We start from the raw sequence: 22,369 nt of genomic DNA on the forward strand, positions 1-22,369 counted from the left end.
TAAGTCATAAAATGAGTTTTAAGTTAAATGAAATTTAAACTTAGAACCTTTATTGCAAAAAATTTTCTATACAAATAAAACACATAGAATTGTAGTATTCTTTTGTTTTCCACACACCCACTTGTAGAATTTAACTTGTGTATTCACATGGGTAATAAAACTCCATTTGCACAAAAAATTATACTTAATCCCCTTTACTCGTATTATGGACAGGAAAACATCGATCATACGAGAATGGGTATTTAAGAGTTGTTAATTCTTTATAAAAAGTGAGTATGATACAACGGTAATAATTTTATTTCCTAGAATATATATGGATAAAATTCAATAATAAATAAATATATAAATAAATACATAAGTAAATAAATTGAACACATAAGTAAATGAATGAACAAATACGTAAGTAAACAGTGAGTGGGTGAGTAAGTGTTTGGGTTAATGAATTAATAAACAGACAAATATATAAATAAATACATAAGTAAATAAAAAAATACATAAGAAAATACATAAATACATAAGTAAATGAGTGAGTAAGTTTATGAATGAGTGACTGAATAAATAATTGCATATTTCTACAAGTAAGTAAATAAATAAACAAATACGTAAGTAAGTTAATAAGTAAATACGTGAGTAAGTGTGTTAGTGAGTGAGTGATTGAATAAATATATAAGTACAAACATAAATAAATATTACCTTAAACTCTCCAGCAATATCCTTAATATTTGCGCTGTTTTCAAGGTGTTCAATAATATTTACTTTGTCAGAAAAGCTCAGACGTGAACGTGTTTATGACATGATGCTTTACCCGTATGTGGGGGCTTGGATTCTCGTTACAACAACATACCACGTTGTACTTTTTTTTTAGCTTTATTTAGACTCAAACGCATTCTACTCAATCGACGGAGCAGTGTACCGTTAATTTACTTTTTATTTTCTTTACCAACATCTTAATATTTCGTTCCAATACTGAATTGGAACGCTTTATTTTAAATTCATTCCGAGAAGCGTAGAAATTTGTAACGTAGCAGAGCTGGAATCCGTGTTCTAGTAGCAATCTTGGACAGACTTAGAATCTTGTTATAGAGTAATGCATAAAAACTATTAATTTTAGATGCTTATAAATGTGTGAAAATTTGGGTAAACATTGGTAATTTCGTGAAAACTAATTTAAAATGCAAATGTGTAAATATGTCCTTACTCCGATTTTTTCATCTAAAAAACAATAACTTGCTGTACAAATCTGGAGACATAAAAGACTGGCTACGTTCTTGAATATGTACCAAAAACCACTTTTACAACTTAAGCTGAAAGATTGGTTATTTCGTGATAACCTTGGTAATTTCGTGATATTGCATTGATAATTTCGTGAGAGGTAGAAGAATTGTGGAAAAATTCATTAAAGTCAAATGAAATTCTCATTTATTGTTACAAGACTTCAAACATAGTAATTCCGTCTAATATTCGTAGCAAGAAAACATAGAAATACATATCAACGCATAATAAGAATGAAATCAAAGTAAAATTGAAATTGAAAAGGGGTCTTCTTTGCCCTGAAAGGGTGAACACTTTTATTTCGGACTCCCACTCTTTATGAGCAAATGCTGGGTAACTTTCGGTGCTGGATCCTGGATTCATTTCACCGGCATTATCACCTTCATCTTATTCAGACGCTAAATAACCGAAGATGTTGATAAAGCGTCGTAAAATAACCTACTAAAAAAAAAGACTCCCACTCTTAAGCTATTGCCTAGTACATATATTACTAGGGTAACTCCAAAAGCAGTGCATAACGTTTGTTTAAAAATTATGTTTATATTGTAGATGCATCCTTAAGGAACAAAATGTCACTTTTCCACATAATCCCTGTCCCTTTCAACTGACTTACGTAACCTAGGAACGAGGGCCTGTAGACCAGCACGGTAAAAGTCTGGACCAACACGTCTGAGCCACTCTTTAGCAGCGTGCACAAGGGAGTCATCTTCTAACCTCATTCCGCGAAGGGATCCTTCAGTTTACCAAAGAGATGGTGATCGCACGGTATCAGCTCAGGACTGTAAGGCGGATGTTTCAGTGTTGTCTATCCGAATTTTCTGATCTGGTCTGTGGTCTTGTGACTGACATATGACTGTGCGTTGTCGTGCAATAGCAGATCATCCTGCTTCTCCCGATGTCGTCGAACTTGAAGTTTCTTGAGAGTTGCAACATACCCGTCAGAATTAATGGTGGTTCCGTGTGGCATGATGTCCACAAGCAAGAGTCCTTCTGAATCGAAAAACACAGTAGCCATAACGTTTCCTGCCAAAGGTGTACTTTTGAATTTCTATTTCTTTGGTGAATTTGCATTATGCCACTCCATTGTCTGCCTCTGTCTCCGGTCCAAAATGGTGGAGCCATGTTCCATCTTCTGTTACAAATCTTGCAAGTAAGTCATCTAGCACTTATCTTTGACACTTAGCATGATAACAAATCAAACAGAAGCTACACTGAACCAATTGCGTCTCCGTTTTCTTTTTTGTTATCACATCTTGTCTTCAGATTTCTAAAATTCCTGTTGTAATACATTTTATACTATTTTAAAAATTGTAACACTTAATGCTCAACAAAATTTCGCCTCGAACAGCTAGGATTTCTATCAGTAAAGCTAAGCTTATATGGCGACTACAGATGTATCTAAAATTCCAAAAACATTTCCTAAAATTTCATGAAGATGCAATAAATCTTTGTACCAAATATCATATGCTTACCTTTAGTAATAAGCCTGTAATGTAATTACAAACATCCACAAAATTTGTATGCCTGAGAAGTCGACGCAAACTTGCTCTCTCCAAACATAAAAGCTCACTGAAGCAACTACAATAGTCACACAAAGCTTAGCTGTATGTTTCTGGAAACTGGACAACATATGCAATCCCTTGGCGGAAATTTGGATCTCGTAACACCATTGGTTAGTTCACAAAAGAGCAAAGAAAAAATATCACGAAATTACCAATGTTTACCCTACTTTTGCTCTCTATCTGCCTGTCCGTGTATCTACGTTCTTGTCTGTCTGTGTTTGTTTGCTTTTGCACCAAAAATTTGTTTGAAAATATCAAGTGATAGTATGGATTCAGCTGTTCAAAAACACTATCGACACAAATACTGGTACCATCAATAATGTTCTTGCTAAATAGACTCGATTTCTGCTATCGATATTCTGTTGACATCGCAACTTTTCTAATTAGATTTGCTGTAAGACTTGCAGATTTGCACCCAGTGTTGACTTGCTATTACAGTACTTGAGCCGCCACTGTGGGGATTGTGTCTACAAGACTCGAGCCTGTTTTTAAATTCCGGTGGAGTCTGAATATAAATTGAAGAGCTGTCCTATTTTGTTTCTGGCAGCTTTGGTCCATTATGTACTGGAGCATTAAATGAGAACAAGACCCATAAATGTCAGTGGGTATTTATTTCTTTGTAGATTGTCTCCAAATTGTTTCCTGACTTTAGTACAGAGTTCCGTAGCACATGTAAAACAAACAATGCAAAGGCTACGGCACTCGGAACCGCTACCGCTTTGCTCCTGCATCTTGAAACAATATCATTGGGATATTTGTTTTCTGTAGCGTCAGTCTCCATGATTGGACAGTAGAAAGGGAGCAGAGAGCGAGGATATTTTACTTTGTAATGTAATGGCTATCAACATAGTACAGCGATGTACGTTATAAATTTTAGCAAATATCTCAAACGTTATACAGTGCGTTTCATATTCAACAGTACACATTTCTGAAGTGAAATATTAGGATAACAATAAGTCTGAAATATCCTGTGATAATATATGGTCACTATAGGATTGCATTCACAGGATCACTAGTAGCTGTTGTCTTCTCTCGAAATTCTTGTGTAAGTTTGCCGTTCATCTTACCCCGTTTGTTGACTTACTCTTCCTTCCCCTATATATGATTTCTTAAAGAATGTTCTGGTTTGTCTCAAATAGTGCATTTCAGTTGATTTCATTCTTTTTCTGTCTGTCATATTTATAGTCAAGTTTTCACATCCATAAGTTAAGAGCAGAACTGCTAATAGGCCCTACTGTATAAAATCTGATCATTTTTCTCTTCTGATCTTACTTCTCAGTGTTCTATGAATAATGCATACAGGCTTCTAATTTCTGAGCAAATAGGTATGACCTGAAGGGTTACGCATTCTGTTGAATTCGTGAAGTCTGGTTACTCGTAAGAACTCGTCGTCGTCGTCGTCGTCTTCCTAACAAGTATTAGGCCAAGTGGCCTGTTACGGTCTCAAACTAGAATTTTCAGTCCATCTCTTCTTTGGACGGCCTAGAGATCATTTGCCATATGGATGGTAATGAAACCGTGCTTTTGGAATTCTGCATCGATTCATTCGTTCGAGATGACCCTTCCACTGAGGTTGATACCTGCTGATGAACTGCATAATGGGTTCTATTTGAAGTTCTTGCATTATGTCCTCATTTTTTAATGATCCCAGCGAGTATATCCAGCTGTTGCTCTCATGAACCTCATCTCACTTGCTGTTATTCTACTGACATCTTTATTCTTCACAGTCCACGCTTCACTACCATAGCTTAATACTGGCTGTGCTAAGGTTTTATACAAGCCTATTCTTGTGTGTCTTTGTACTAGTGAAGGTTTCATGATTTTATTAATGATCCCCATTGTTTTATTATATTTACATATTTTTTCAGCAATATCTACTTCATCATAAGGTGATAGTGTATAGCCAAGATAAGTGAAGGTATTTACTCTTTCTATTATTTTATTATTCAAACAGATTTTGCTTGGTACAGGGAATTTCCCACAAAATGACATGATTTTCGATTTTTCAATATTAATTTCCATGTTATATTTTTCACTGACCATATTTAAATTGTATACTGAATATTGTAAATCATCTTCATTTGATGCCATAAGAACTAAATCATCAGCGAAAAGTAAAGCATCAAGCTGCAAATTTCGATTAATTGGAATAAATCCATGGCGTGTCTGTCGCCAATCTTGAATGATTCTATATATATATATATATATATATATATATATATATATAAAATAAACAGAAGTGGTGAAAGGCCACAGCCTTGTCGTACTCCACTATAAATGGGTCGCCACTGTGAAAGTTTATTGTTGCTTCTAATTGCTATGATGGTTGTTTTATATATGTTGTAAATATTTTGTATAATCTGTTGAGGCACTTGATCATCTGCCAAAATGTGAAGTAATTTATTCCGATTAACTTTATGAAAAGCCTTTTTAAAGTCAATGAATGCCATATGCGTTTCTAGATTAAATTCTCTATGTTTCTCAACCAGTAATTTCAATTAGAAATATCCATCACAACAGGACCTTCCTCGACGAAAACCATTTTGTTCCTCACTGATAATATTGTCGTAATGCTTATTGAGTTTGTTTTTCAAAATATTTGCATAAATTTTATATCCTACGTTCAATCAACTTATTCCTCTGTAATTATCCGTAATTTTCAAATCTCCTCTCTTATGTATAGGAATTACAATAGATTTAGTCCAACTTTCTGGAAATCCTTGTCCCTCCCAAATCAAATTTAAAAATCTCAAAAATCTTTGTAGAAATTTATGGCTAGCATATTTAAATAATTCACTATTTATTAAATCTTCTCCTGGAGATTTATTGTTTTTCAATTTAGCCAAGACTCTTTGTAGTTCATCCATAGAAATTAACTCCATTAAAGAATTAGTTGAAAATGGAAGCGTGAGAGCTTGTGTTGATGTAGACCATAGTTGTTGAAAATACTGTAACCAATCGTCCTGAGAAATAACATTTATTCTTAGATTATCTTTTACTTCACAATTTAATTTCTTAAGAATTTTATAAGTCTGTGGTTGAGGCCGAGTAATATCATTTTCTAAGTATGCCACAAAGTTTATCCAGTTCTGTCTATGTTTAATTTCGAACTTCTCTCTTTGCGATTGCTCGTTTCTTACGATAATCTATTTGATCTTCTTCTTTCTTGGACTTGTCTTTTATCTGCAATTATCTTGCTTATGTCATCATCCCACTGTCGCAAGCCTTTCTTTCTAAGCCACGCCTTTTTTGTCCCAAACTTTCTTTGGCGGCTTGTGTTAAAATTTGTTTTATATTCAACCATTCATCTTCAACATTATCAAGAAGGGGTAATTGATCTACAGAATATAACTAAATAAGTAAATACAAAGCTTCTCCAATAAGCAAAGAGACAAATAACTATAGCATTATATTGCCATTTGTCGTGTACCATATTTTGTTGGCATAAATTAACTACAGTGTTGTACAATATCTGTATGAATATAAAATTGATTAATAATGCGCTTCTGTAAAATATTCTAAATTAATCAGTGACATGATTTGCTCTTGCAGAAAGTATGAAAGGTATCATCTCGTGATGGTGTGATGTTATAAATGTTATGTTTTATTTAACGACGCTCGCAACTGCAGAGGTTATATCAGCGTCGCCGGATGTGCCGGAATTTTGTCCCGCAGGAGTTCTTTTACATGCCAGTAAATCTACTGACATGAGCCTGTCGCATTTCAGCACACTTAAATGCCATCGACCTGGCCCGGGATCGAATCCGCAACCTTGGGCATAGAAGGCCAGCGCTATACCAACTCGCCAACCAGGACGACTGATGGTGTGATGATACTGGAATGTCTTGTCTAGGATCAGCAAACTTCTTGTCTTAAGTATCTGGAATAAAATAGATACTGACGTTTTTATTCATGTTATTTGCCTCAGTAGAGTGAAATTTGCAGGATTCTGTACTTATAAATGGACAGAAGCATGCTATATAGCGTGCTCTAACAGGAACTTAACATAAAAACAGTGCTTGACTGCTCGTCAAAAATGAAGGCAGGTGCAATTTTTGGTGGAGAGGGTTGAAGAGAGGAGGAAGTGGGGATGGGGTGTTGCTGATTTGGTATTCATCCCTATCTGCGTAGAGAAGCCCGTTGTTCTGAATGACGTGACGGTGTGTACTTCCTGCCTGCCTCTGACAGTTCTATATACAGCACGCTGCATACAAGCTGACTCGAACCGTCGTGTCACACGCATAAACACTCTCCTTACACTCTAGTTCGGGCCCGTGCTCCTATAGAGTCGGAAGTCGGAATTGACTCTGTCCTGGATATGAAATCTTGAGGAAATAAGATTTTAACACTTTCGCTACTCGGAAGATGAAAATTTGACGAGTGTTGATCTACGGCCTATTCCATATGAAATCGATCAGTAAAAAACCTTGCATTTTTTATACTCTAATTTTTTCCCTGTTTATACAGGGAAATCATTTTATTTTTACTTCAATTTTTATTGTACCTGAGTTTTTCAATGTACTTCACTCCCACCCCTCTACTAGTAATCTTCCAACCGTAATCCACACAGAACCAAGCGTATACATTCGAAGTCGCCTTACGGTCATAGTAAACACAAACAGTACTGAGTTAGTGAGTATAATACGTTCCAGAAATATGTTCGTTTTCAATATTGAATCATATTCTCGCACAGGTACTGTCGTCCGTTTGGGTATGTCTCATCCCGGTTTCACCGACCCGCTTTTGGTCGTTCCTCTGTAAAGGCTAGTGGCTGGGCTGTCTTAGCTCTTTTCTGAAAACATTAATTTCTATTAGGAATTGGACGTCTACGTAATATTATACAACTGTTTAAAATAACATATAAAAAGGCCTCGTTAATTAATTGTCACGTGATTTCCCTCTTTTCTACGACCTTGCGACAGAACCAGTTGGAAAGACAGTAGATAGCATGTCTGAGTAATTTTATCTTTTCGGATCGGGCAGAAGTGAAGATTAAATTTACATTACGTAAGCTACTCTTTTATAGAGTAGGTACAGAATTATTTCAACATGAGTTACTAGTACGAAGGACGAAACTGGTAATTGGAATTAGGTACGATAATCTATAGTGCGATAATATGCAAAAAAAGAACTGAAGCCTATATCGAAATGAACGGCCACCATTTTAAAAAATGTGTTTAAATATCCATATTATGATTATTTTTCAATGTAACTTCATTCTCTATATTGTACGCTAATGTGCTGTAGACAGTATAATATACACTGCATAATGAATACGTCCGAATGGACAGCTCAGTTCGTGAGTAAAAACACTTATTGTTAATACAGTACTGTATTTTAATTAAACAAAAACCTCATGAAAATTATCAAACTCAAAATCCCGATATTTCCTACTTTACGTAAATGGATGAACAACTTTTCTTCCCTCCTATATCTAGTAAAGTGATTTATTTGTATTTTACGCCGGTCGTGGAAAGGCTGGTTCACAATAAACCGGGAACGAAAACGACAACGAGAACGGAAATATTGTTAAAATAAATGTGTTTAAATGTAAGCTTAGCGTCCTTTGGTATAATATAAAGGGTACCCATGAGTGGATTTTGAAGAAATTTTCTCAAAAATCACTATTTTCATATTTTTACGTTATGAAAAATACTAGGCTACATACGTCCCTCTATGTAAAAATATAGCGTCAGTAGTACGGTAGCGCCATTTTTAAAGCCCATACGCCAATTTTAAATGTCCCGTGGTACTTTATATTCCAGCTGCGATATGCTCAGTTTTGCATTGTTTTCTCACACTTCAAATTTTCAGCATTTTCATTTCTATAAAATGCTCCTTGCTACGCAGATTTTGTGATAGACAGTTCAAATTTGGTATCTAAGTTCACAGATATGTAGAGAATGGAAATGGCCCTGGGTTTTAAGGTGAATACAATTTCAGTATTTCTTTTTCAGTTACTTGATTGTTTTTATGCTCGACCATGCCCAAATGTAGTAATTATACACCTGGTAGCAGACCTTTAATGCATGTCATTAAAGTAGGCCTACACCTACTCATTAAGGGTCAGGTCTTTCAGCCAATGACGACTCAGGATACAACTGTTCAGCCAATGACAGGTCAGCTTTCTACCGTTATAAAACCGCAAGTATCGATTATTCTCGGATATGCAATCGAAAGAGAATTAGCGAAAAGTCACGGAGGCTGGAAATCCAATACTGTCGCAGAAGGTTATGTTCTGTTACTATAATAATTAGCGTTAATTCTAAATAATATTCAAATAAATTCAATTTGTCATCTCGTTTTTCAATGTCTAATTTAATTTCAGTGTTATCTCTATAGGTTCTTATGGCCTAGCAAGGTCAATGTGGACATCTGGTCCTCGGAAAAAATCAATACTTTCGCTCTGCGCACATCTCACAACATACGGGACATTGGTCAAGGTCAGATACAAAGAAAATTAATAATATTAAGTTAGAAATATGGTCGAGCATAAAAAGTCGTATGAAACTCGCCTATAATGGTAATTAAGAAGCTCGTGTGAAAATTATGAAACTCGCTTGCGCTCGTTTCATAAATATCCACACTCGCTTCTTAATTACCTTCATTATAGGCTCGTTGCATAATGTACTATTATTATTTTATGAAACAAATTATACAATATTAAAAAAATTCTAGAGGACAATTTAAATAAGTATATGTGTGGTGAGCCTATTCACAAATTATGAGAACGAAAGAAGGAAAATACTGTTTGAATCACTCGCCCCTCGGAAATGTAAACTTGCCCTTAATTTGTGAATCATGAGAGCTACAAGGACAAATGTTTGTGTGTTCTTTAATTATAAATAGTGTACACCTATGGTACAAATTTGAAAAATGTAGCTTTTATAGTAATTTCACTCATGTTTAACCTTAATGTGCTACTCTGTAGCCATGGGTCAATGCCCAGCTAATAATAATAATAATAATAATAATAATAATAATAATAATAATAATGATGATGATGATGATCGTTGTGTTAAAATTTTTCATAAATGCTCTTTTCTTTTTTACCAAATAATATTACAATTTAACAAAATGCAATATAACATATATCGGTTATTATTTTGTGATCTCTTCCTCACTCATTGTAAAAATTACTATACCAAGTTACTAAACACAGTACAAACGCAATTGAAGTTTGCTTAAAATTACTACAGTAAAGTTTTATTTTTTGTTGCTGCGCAAACTTTCCGAGTATCACTTGGTTAACATTTCAAACAAGAGAAATGGGCATGAAATTCCACGTTGATAAGAACCCCCTTTCCCTTGTACTGTTACTATGTTGAAACTTTATCTTGTCATACAACAAGCCGTTCATCAAATGCTTGAACGCGGAAATTATACAGAAATACCTTTGTGAGCCGCACGTGTCAGAAGTGTGGATTAGGGGAATAGTTCGCCAACTTGTCACGAGATGTCTCTGATTACTGAAGTTTACCTGCTGTACGAAGTATTAGCCCGTTGAAACTTCAGCAGTATACCGGGAAAGCTATACATGTATATGTATATACTATTTACATACTCGTTATGTTTGAACTTAAGTTTAACTTCCTACCATTTATGTGTATTAAGATCAAAGAGTAAAATATCACCTTCTTTATTCGCAAGAGTTAGGCCAAGTGCCCTGTTCTGACTTCAGTGGTTGATGTCAAGTCAACGCGTTCTTACTCTCCTAGCATTTCACTTAACAATGAATTTGATGGCTGTTCAGGTTTAGGAGCATGTTATTGAGTTGATACAAAAGTTCGTAGTATTTTCTTTTTTTTTTTTTTTTTTGCTGTGACAGAAGTTTTTATTTGAGATAAATAGAAGACAGAAATTAATCACTAATATATTCTTCTACATCATCTATGATTCTCTGCCAACGTTGAGAGAGTTTCTAGATAAATTAATAAAATGTGAAGGGAACGAATCGGTTAATGAATTGTTGAGCGAACGAGTCAGTGAATGAAATGCCAAGTGAGTGAGTCAGTAAATTAAATGTGTGTGAACGAAATCAGTGAATGAAGTGTTGACTGAATGAGTCAGTGAATGAAATGTTGAGTAAACGATTCAGTAAATTAAATGCTGAGCGAAAGAGTCAGGGAATGAATTGTATTGTTCAGCGAACGAGTCAGTGAATGAATGAATTGTTGAGTGAACGAGTCAGTGAATGAAATGCTAAGTGAACGAGTCAGTAAATTAAATGCGAAATGAAGGAATCAGTGAATGAATTGTTGAGCGAACGAGTCAGTGAATGAAATGCTAAGTGAATGAGTCAGTGAATTAAATGTGAAGTGAACGAATCAGTAAATGAAGTGTTGAGTGAACGAGTCAGTAAATTAAATGCGAAATGAAGGAATCAGTGAATGAATTGTTGAGCGAACAAGTCAGTGAATGAAATGCTAAGTGAATGAGTCAGTGAATTAAATGTGAAGTGAACGAATCAGTAAATGAAGTGTTGAGTGAACGAGTCAGTAAATTAAATGCGAAATGAAGGAATCAGTGAATGAATTGTTGAGTGAACGAGTCAATGAATGAAATGCTAAGTGAACGAGTCAGTAAATTAAATGTGAAGTTAACGAATCAGTGAATTAAGTGTTGAGTAAATGAGTCAGTGACTGAAATGTTGAGTAAACGATTCAATAAATTAAATGTTGAGCGAAGGGGCCAGTGAATGAATTGTTGGGCGAACGAGTCAGCGAATGAATTGCTGAGCGAACGAGTCAGTGAATGAATTGTTGAGCGAACGAGTCAGTGAATGAAATGCCAAGTGAGTGAGTCAGTAAATTAAATGTGTGTGAATGAAATCAGTGAATGAAGTGTTGACTGAACGAGTCAGTGAATGAAATGTTGAGTAAACGATTCAATAAATTAAATGTTGAGCGAAGGGGCCAGTGAATGAATTGTTGGGCGAACGAGTCAGCGAATGAATTGCTGAGCGAACGAGTCAGTGAATGAAATGCCAAGTGAGTGAGTCAGTAAATTAAATGTGTGTGAATGAAATCAGTGAATGAAGTGTTGACTGAACGAGTCAGTGAATGAAATGTTGAGTAAACGATTCAATAAATTAAATGTTGAGCGAAGGGGCCAGTGAATGAATTGTTGGGCGAACGAGTCAGCGAATGAATTGCTGAGCGAACGAGTCAGTGAATGAATTGTTGAGCGAACGAGTCAGTGAATGAAATGCCAAGTGAGTGAGTCAGTAAATTAAATGTGTGTGAATGAAATCAGTGAATGAAGTGTTGACTAAACGAGTCAGTGAATGAAATGTTGAGTAAACGATTCAGTAAATTAAATGCTGAGCGAAAGAGCCAGGGAATGAATTGTATTGTTCAGCGAACGAGTCAGTGAATGAATTGTTGAGTGAACGAGTCAGTGAATGAAATGCTATGCGAACGAAGCAATTACTTGAATATTGAATTTTGCTAGATGAAATTATATTTATTATTTGGAATTATTAAAAGGTAGACTTCAAATAGAAATTATTTCCTTTCTTGTAGTTATCTTCAGTGAATTAAATGTGAGATGAACGAATCAGTAAATGAAGTGTTGAATGAACGAGTCAGTGAATGAAATGCTAAGTGAACGAGTCAGTAAATTAAATGTGAAGTTAACGAATCAGTGAATTAAGTGTTGAGTAAATGAGTCAGTGAATGAAATTTTGAGTAAACGATTCAGTAAATTAAATGTTGAGCGAAGGGGCCAGTGAATGAATTGTTGGGCGAACGAGTCAGCGAATGAATTGCTGAGCGAACGAGTCAGTGAATGAATTGTTGAGCGAACGAGTCAGTGAATGAAATGCCAAGTGAGTGAGTCAGTAAATTAAATGTGTGTGAATGAAATTAGTGACTTAAGTATTGAGTGAACGACTCAGTGAATGAAATATTGAGTAAACGATTCAGTAAATTAAATGTTAAGCGAAGGAGTCAGTGAATGAATTGTTGAGCGAACGAGTCAGCGAATGAAATGCTGAGCGAACGAGTCAGTGAATGAATTGTTGATCGAACGAATCAGTGAATGAAATGCTAAGTGAATGAGTTATTAAATTAAATGTGAAGTGAATGAATCAGTGACTTAAGTATTGAGTGAACGAGTCAGTGAATGAATTGTTGAGCGAACGAGTCAGCGAATGAAATGCTAAGTGAATGAGTTATTAAATTAAATGTGAAGTGAATGAATCAGTGACTTAAGTGTTGAGTGAACGAGTCAGTGAATGAAATGTTGAGTAAACGATTCAGTAAATTAAATGTTAAGCGAAGGGGTCAGTGAATTTATATTTATTATTAAGCGCAGGAGTGGATGAATTAATTGCTGACGAATGGAGAATTGTCGAGTGAATTAATTAAGGATTTACTTAATGAATGAGTCATGAGATAACTGAATTAATCAGTAACACAGTCCTCAGTTCTTTTCATTAGCTGCGTTTTATATGCATAATATTTCGACCGTTGGAAACATACATCACCGCACAGGGCTCTGCATTGAATACAATTACACGGCAATTTATCTCTGGCGCGTTATTAATTTTAATTCAGCGTAATAGCGACTTTCATTTGTCACGTAGACTAGCAGTGATGTGACGTTTTATAGAAATGAGTGGAATATAATTGAGGTACACAAAACGAGGAAAGAAAGCAATGCACTCATTCTAAGTTTTAATTAATTCATTAAAAATTTATCAATAAAGATAAATAACGTCCGCCTTGCATAATTGAATCCCTCTTCCACGGATCTTTAAAATGATAATATGCAAAACATAAATAGCGAAATGAATCGCTAGGAACACTTCTCTGAACAAAATTTGAGGTTTGCAAAAATATTTCATTTCTTCCCCTGAAAAACGCGTACCGGTAATATACAGAAATATTTCTTACACAAGATTCAGTTATAGCTATTATTATTATTATTATTATTATTATTATTATTATTATTATTATTATTATTATTATTATTATTAAAAATTGGTCATTTAAAAGACGCTGTATCCACTGCATCTTTAGAATAAATTATATCAATATATTATTTCGCTAGATGAGACTGAGATTAGCCACAAAATTACCAGACATTTGACTTACAGTTGGATAAATCAGCCCAAGCGGAATTTCAACCCACACTTAAGTCCAGCTCGGTACCATTGACCTACGTAATTGACTCTTCAATGGTTCAAAGCAAATGTAAACTAATGATCTTTTCTTTAAAATGTCGGTCTTATTTTCTGAATTAAACACGAGAAGTTACTGCATTTTCTACAACAAAATTTCGAAATATCATTGCTCATACACAAATATTTGAAAACCTTTAAATGCATTTAAAGGATACAAAAAACATCAATTGTTTAAATGTGAATGATTATTAGCCTATCCTTTATATAATAATACAGAACGTGTCAAACTTAAGTTACCGGCATTCTTACCGAGTATTGAGTTGGTTTTTTGACGAGCAATGCGTTGGGTTTCCACGATAATTAATTCCTCAAAGCCCGGATTAGGAAAAAATGCGTGAGTTTTCCTTGTGAATTATTTACACTAAACCGGCGACACTATTTTACTAGTACCTTGCATTGTCAATTTCCGTTAGTGAGTTATCTGAACAATATTGGGAAAGATGTATTTTCAACCGTAATTAGATGCAATGGAACAACGTATTTACGTATCTACTGAATAAGAAATCATACGAGTTGTGTGAACGCTTCGGAAACTGTTTTATCGAGAACGGAATCTGTTTCTTAATAATAATAATAATAATAATGGTTTATTTTAACTGGCAGAGTTAAGGCAATTCGGCCATAATAATTAAAATGCGATCATTTCGGTCCAGAGAGCACTCATTTGGTGCAATGACAATTCCTTTAACATGTTTCTTAATTGTTATTACATGCAACCATAGTTTAATGAATATTGACATCATTTAGAGTTAATGTCTATACTTTAATTTACTTGCTATATGTTTCCATTGAATTATGGTAATAACTTAATTTTAACCCTTCTTTTCTACGTATTCAGTAAATGGCGTTTCGCCCACAATGGTTCTGAACCCTTCAAATAACTTAAATTATATTCTATAATATTACATATTATATTATATTATATATTATATTATATTATATTATATTATATTATATATTATATTATATTATATTATATTATATTATATTATATTATATTATATTATATTATATTATATCAGAAGTTACTCTAATAACATTATAGCATTATGTCCATCTAGAGAAACTACACTTTATAATGGTGAAATAATAATTAATTATACAAATCGGTTAATTTAGCTTCCGATATTACTTCATACAAACACAGAAACATTCTCTGTAGGCTATCTTTCATAGCTTTCGATTGTTGCTGTCCAAGGCCCCTTATATACGAAGTCATTTGTTTTTTATTTCATCATACGGCCTTAGATGGCAGTTATTTTAATTTTAAAACTCATTTATCTCATTAAATATCAGTCCTATCAAAATTTTTCAATGAATAAAACTTATCGCAAATGATTTTAAAGAAACTTTTGTTATGTACCATTTTTCACAAAAATCAATAATAAGCGAGATATTTCGATTTATTTAATTCAGGCCCCCTTATAATCCCCCTTTTAAATAATGTATTTTGAATTCCATATAACCTAAAATCTAAGTTACAACGAACTTAATTTATATTCCAATTTTCATCGAAATCCGTTCAGCCATTATCGCGTGAAAAGGTAACAAACATACAGACAGACAGACATACAAACAAAAATGTCAAAAAAGCGATTTTCGGTTTCAGGGTGGTTAATTATATATGTTAGGACGAATTATTTTTGGAAAATCGAAAATTACCAGAAAAATTTCGGCTACAGATTTATTATTAGTATAGATTTAACACACTGTTTCATTAGTTGTGTATCCTCTAAAAGACACCATCGAAACTTACATAAACACAACTCGTACGACTTGTTAAGTAGATACATTTCAACGAGGAAAATATGCTGTTGTATTAAGAATCTAATTATGGTTCAAAATGTGTCTTCCTCAGTACAGTTCAGACAAGTTACTGACGAAGATTGACAATGGATAGTGGGATATTTCACAGTGACTAACGTAACAATCGTATATAAATTGTGGATACGTGCATGAAACATCATTTTAATATTACGTTAGTCATAATTGGGTGTTACGTTAGTCACAGTAATATTTAAAAACTGATTTTAAATTTAAAATTAATTTATGGCTGATGGCAGTCATTATAATGTAGTACTAAGGGAATGTAGGATTTTAGTTCAATAAATATTATACATGTTTCAGGAACTGAAAAATATGTCGTTTTTGTGACTAACGTAACTCAAGATTTAGTTTGTATTCAACATGTTACAAATACTTACTGATTCAGAGTAGTATGCAAGTACAACCACAAATTAGAACTAGAATACCTGTACTAACAGTAAACAGTATAGTTATGCAGGCACGATCAAGTCATGTGATTTTTATCGTGCAGTTAGAAAGGTTATCAGTTATGGTGTAAAACGTGCTCGTAACTCACTCCACTCTCCCAGAGGAATGAAGCGTCATAGAGTGTTTCTTTTACGCGATATTATCAAATTAATGAAGTTCTAGTAACATATTTTTTTTTACAACGTCAATTTTTTATTTTCCACCTTTGCTTATCTTAATGTTTTTGGATTTATATTAACATTTTCGATACTTAGTGTGTATCATCTTCAGATATGTATATCAATATGTGTTGTGAACACCTAGCCTCTTATTGTGTAGTGGGTTATTCACGTGCGTGTGACCTATCATGATTTCTTAATTTAGCTAAAATTACTATAAATGTACTTGATGCAGTGTGGGGTTGCTTGTTATGATTCTATTAAAATTCTTTCTTTTGAAAGCACACATAGGTAAATAGGAAATTATGTTAAAACCAATACTGTGACACATAAATATAAACAAGTAAAATATACACTATAAAACACTGTAAACACTATAACACTTTTATCATATTTATGATTGGCTGTGTTAGCCTGTTATGTCGTAAAATTGGGTTGTTATTGCTGTTCTTGGTTAAAATACTGTCTTTCTGACGCACTTTCACTGATTATCTGTAGTATGGTATTGTATGTTGTTGGAGTTTTTTGTAGGCTTATTGTTTTTTAATTTTTGTTGTTCATGTTGACTATTGTGAAAATCATTGATGCTGTTACTGTAGCATGTGCTAGTCTCAGCCATGCACCACACAGGAACACTCCGACATCAGCTGTAATTACACGCACGGCTGTACTAGATATACGGACTCAACAAAAATATCTTGTATCATATACGTCTAAGTACTTATATACAACCCAATTTTACGACATAACAGGCTAACACAGCCAATCATAAATATGATAAAAGTGTTATAGTGTTTACAGTGTTTTTATAGTGTATATTTTACTTGTTTATATTTATGTGTCACAATATTGGTTTTAACATTATTTCCTATTTACCTATGTGTGCTTTCAAAAGAAAGAATTTTAATAGAATCATAACAAGCAACCACACACTGCATCAAGTACATTTACAGTAATTTTAGCTAAATTAAGAAATCATGATAGGTCACACGCACGTGAATAACCCACTACACAATAAGAGGCTAGGTCTTCACAACACATATTGATATACATATCTGAAGATGATACACACTAAGTATCGAAAACGTTAATATATATCCAAAAACATTAAGATAAGCAAAGGTGGAAAATAAAAAATTGACATTGTAAAACATTAAGCTTATCGGCATCTCCAAAATGAAACTATCTAGTAACATAGTTTATTATTAATAATGTTCAGTTGATGAGACTAGCACTTCAATTTCTTATATTTATGTCCACTTTATCGTGAAGTGTCCCTAGTGCCAGAAAGATTATGCCACCGGCTTGGTGCAATGTTAGGCTAACCCACGCAATATGTCCTGGGCCGGGCTTAGAGGAAACAACTAACCGGGAGAACCCAACGCGCTGCCCGTCAAAAGTCACTTCGTGCCTCGGTAATAATGGCGGTAACTTTGGTTTGACTCGCTTTGTATGTACAGGGACATCATTTTATTTTTACTAACATTTTTAATATCAACCTGGCTGTAGCTTTGGATTAAAGATCTAGAACCGGAAACACCGCTTGCTCCTCCTTCCAAGACTGGAGTTCGATGATACTGGCGTAAAATACAAATCACTTTACTAGGTATAGGAGGGAAGAAAAGTAGTTCATCCATTTATGTAAACTAGGAAATATCGCAATTTTGAGTTAGATAATTTTCATTAGGTTTTTGTTTAATCAAAATACAGTACTGTATTAACAACAAGTGTTTTTACTCACGAACTGAGCTATCCTTCCGGACATATTAATTATGCAGTGTATATTGTACTGTTACAGCACATTAGCGTACAATATAGAGAATGAAGTTAAATTGAAAAATAATCATAATATCGATATTTAAACACATTTTTTGAAAATAGTGGCCGTTCATTTCGATACAGGCTTCAGTTCTGTTGTGCATATTATCGCACTCTAGACTATTGTACCTAATTCCAATTACCAGTTTTGTCCTTCGTACGAGTAACTCATGTTTAAATAATTCTATACCTACTCTATAAAAGAGTACCTTACCTACTGTAAATTTAATCTTCACTTCTGCCCGATCCGAAAAGATAAAATTACTCAGAAATGCTATCTACTGTCCGTTCAAGTGGTTTTGTCGCAGAGTCGTAGAAATGGGGGGGGATCACGTGACAGTTAATTACTTAACGAGGCTCTTTTATTTAAGTTATTTTAAACAGTTGTATAATATTACGTAGACGTCCAATTCCCAACAGAAATTAATGTTTTCAGAAAAGAGCTAAGACAGCCCAGCTACTAGACCAGGGCTGGGCATCGGGAGCGGAACCGCTCTCTAAACGGGGACGCTTAATATTCATCCGTGACTGAATCAACGCTGCGTGGTGTTCGGCGAAGAAGAAAGGGGATGAAGAGAAATCATATGGCTCCCCGTGAGAGAGTAGAATTCGCTCTTGCTGCCCAGTCCTTTACTAGACTTTACAGAAGGGCGAACAGAAGCAGGTGGGAGAAACCGGGATGCGACGTAGGGAAACGGATGACAGTAGGTGTGCGAAAATATGATTCAATATTGAAAGCTCTTTCGTCACTGGAAAACGCGAACGTATTTCTGGAACGTACTATATTCACTAACTCAGTACTGCATACGCGGTCTTGGTTCTGTGTGGAGGACGGTTGGAAGTTTACTAGTAGATGGGGTGGGAGTGAAGTACATTAAAAAACTCAGGTACAATAAAAACTGAAGTAAAAATAAAATGATGTCCCTGTATAAACCTGTTCACTGTATATTGTCACGTAGGACGTTAGTAATTTAAATATAGACATATTATTGTTATTGTCATAAAGTATAACCATTTCTTTGACAGTATTAGGCCTACTTTTAGATATAATGTCTCAAGTTATAATTAAACCTGAATTAAATTAGATATATAACACTTAATATGAAAATTAATGTATGGTATGAAAAAGTAACTGTAAATGACGAGCTGTATGACTATTCCACAGAAATTAGATTAACTGCTCCAAATTGCAAGTTGATAATTCTCCCCCTCCTCCGTTGTCTCTGCAAGTACGAGTGCTATTAATTCTTGCGGCGATGACGCTCATCTTGCAAATCGGCCTAATTTACGTAATAGTTTCACTTCCTCGTAATCTTCTCTCCCCAGTTTTTTTTCATTCTATCTTTTTAAATATTTTTCCCTTCCCAAACTTCAACTTTTCTTTACACTTCCCTACTTTGTAGGGCTTTATACTTGCAAATTGAATTGTAATATATTTTTTTTATCCTAGCTATTCCCTGTCTTTTTCGTTCATTCAATAAAAAGAATCTCTCCGTTTCGGACTTTATTCCTCAATTTTTTTTTTGCCTCATTTTTGTGAACTTGTTTCTTATTTTCTCGTCCATCCCCTCTCCCTCCGTCTCTTTTCCCTCAGGGCCATGCTAACACCGCGGATTTAAAATGAAAGAGAGAATTCAGAACGTATAAAAAGATAGTTATAAAAGCGTCAAATCTAATTTATTGCTCATCATGTGTAGGCTGATTGCAATCTGCATTCTAAACACTTGTTCACTTGGTTTAACTTGAAAGTGAGTCGAAGACTCCCTCCTACCCCATTCCGTGCCAGCTTCACCTGATAAGATTCAGCTAGAGCCTCGACGGGTGTCTGCCCGGTACCATCCTCCCTAGAGGTACAGCTTTCTTCTGCTGCCGCTGCTTCTTTTTTTAGATCAAGGAGACTACAACGGACAAAGAAAGATAGAAAAGAAGCTTGTGTCTAAGGGGGGAAAAATAAAGTTACAGAGAAAAGGAGGGGGAGGGGAGATAGAGTGAACGAAGTGAGCAAAGATCAGAGAGAACATGCTTTATGCGAAGAACCGTTCTTTTCCTTTTTTATGTTATAAAACCCACAAGAAGCAGATAATGGAAGTGAGGACATGCCAAAAGTGAAAGACGTTGTGAAGTTTTTTTTTTTTATCTAGTCTACTCTTCTTGGCCCGATCTTGTTAGGTTGGATCTCTTGTGGAGTATTCCATGAGTATTACGGTGTAGTATCTGAAGAGACGTAAATCTTTCTCCTTCTCCTTCAGATAATACTTCGATATAATTGACAAGCACGAAATCTGTATTCATTAACAGATAATAAATGTTTGCCACCGTGCGTGTTGGATCAGTGATTTTTTAGTTGGTTATTTAACGACGCTGTATCAACTACTAGGTTAATTAGCGTCGATAAGATTGGTGAGAGCGAGATGGTATTTGGCGAGATGAGCCCGATGTTTCGCCATACATTACCTGGCATTCACCTTACGGTTGGGGGGAAATCTCGGAAAAATCCAACTAGGTAATCAGCCCAAACGGGGATCGAACCCGCGCCCGAGCGCAACTTCAGACCGGCAGGCAAGCGCCTTAACCGACTGATGTCTGACAATTACACATTTCTTAATTTCTGACACGTTGCACACTCGATGTTCGGTACGACCTACGAAGAAAATCCAGTTCCAATTTTAATAACTTATCTTCCCTCACAGTCCACACATTGTACACATGTTATTACAACATGTTTGTGTACAGTAAGTTTAATTTTGTGTACGTAAATCATATGCGGATGACGTGAATATGTTAGGAGAAAATCCACAGACAATTAGGGAAAACACGGAAATTTTACTGGAAGCAAGTAAAGAGATAGGTTTGGAAGTAAATCCCGAAAAGACAAAGTATATGATTATGTCTCGTGACGAGAATATTGTACGAAATGGAAATACAAAAATTGGAAATTTATCTTTTGAAGAGGTGGAGAGGTTCAAATATCTGGGAGCAACGGTAACAAATATAAATGATACTCGGGAGGAAATTTTAAACACAGAATAAGTATGGGAAATGCCTGTTATTATTCGGTTGAGAAGCTTTTATCATCCAGTCTGCTGTCAAAAAATGTGAAAGTTAGAATTTATATTACCGGTTGTTCTTTATGGTTGTGAAACTTGGACTCTCACTTTGAGAGAGGAACATAGGTTAAGGGTGTTCGAGAATAAAGTGTTTAGGAAAATATTTGGGGCTAAGAGAGATGAAGTTACAGGAGAATGGAGAAAGTTGCACTACACATAACTGCACGCATTGTATTCTTCACCTGATATAATTAGGAACATTAAATCCAGACGTTTGAGATGGGCAGGGCATGTAGCACGCATGGGTGAATCCAGAAATGCATATAGAGTGTTAGTTGGGAGGCCGGAAGGAAAAAGACCTTTAGGGAGGCCGAGACGTAGATGGGAAGATAATATTGAAATGGATTTGAGGGAGGTGGGATATGATGATAGAGGATGGATTAATCTATCTCAGGATAGGGACCGATGGCGGGCTTATATGAGGGCGGCAATGAACCTCCGGGTTCCTTAAAAACCAGTAAGTAAGTAAATCATATTTTTATTTCGTAACAAAGAACTTACTGCATTCGAGTTTTTTCTCGTCTGATTTTTACCTCAATATCTGTTTTAGAAATAATATAAACCTATTCTAATAATCGTATGCACTACAAAACAAAAATAAAAATGCAAGAAAATCTGTTTATAGCGACCACTCGCAGGTTAACAGAGAAAGCGGCCGCCGCAAGTCCGACCTTTTGGTTGTCCGATGCGTGTTCTTTTCGCAGGGCTGTACGCCTGGCACTGCGTGCGCGTGAGCAATACGCACTGTGTGTATTATACCAACCCTTTGAGGTCCTAACCAACTTACTTGCCTTCTGCTCGCCTGTCTCTTTTTTTTTTTTGCCTTTTTTTTTACTGCTGTGTTCAAGAGTAGGAAGAGGTTCTTTTTCCACTTTGATGTGTACAAGGTAGGCTTATTTATGGAAGGACGCGTGTGCACTTTGTATGATTCAAGAAAGGCAGCAGGTGGTGGTGGCACTCTGATATTAGAACGTAGAAGCAAGTTCAAAA

At 35.0% G+C, this 22,369-nt stretch overlaps 1 protein-coding gene across 1 annotated transcript in view; it reads left to right on the forward strand.

Annotated features, from left to right (window-relative positions):
* The window catches only part of Sema2a (Semaphorin 2a), a 704,754-nt gene that overhangs the window by 249,508 nt on the left and 432,877 nt on the right, over positions 1 to 22,369 (forward strand). The gene's annotated exons all lie outside the window — the stretch shown is intronic.

Source organism: Periplaneta americana, chromosome 13 (genome assembly GCF_040183065.1).
Source record: "Periplaneta americana isolate PAMFEO1 chromosome 13, P.americana_PAMFEO1_priV1, whole genome shotgun sequence".
Classification (NCBI taxonomy): Eukaryota; Metazoa; Arthropoda; class Insecta; order Blattodea; family Blattidae; genus Periplaneta; species Periplaneta americana.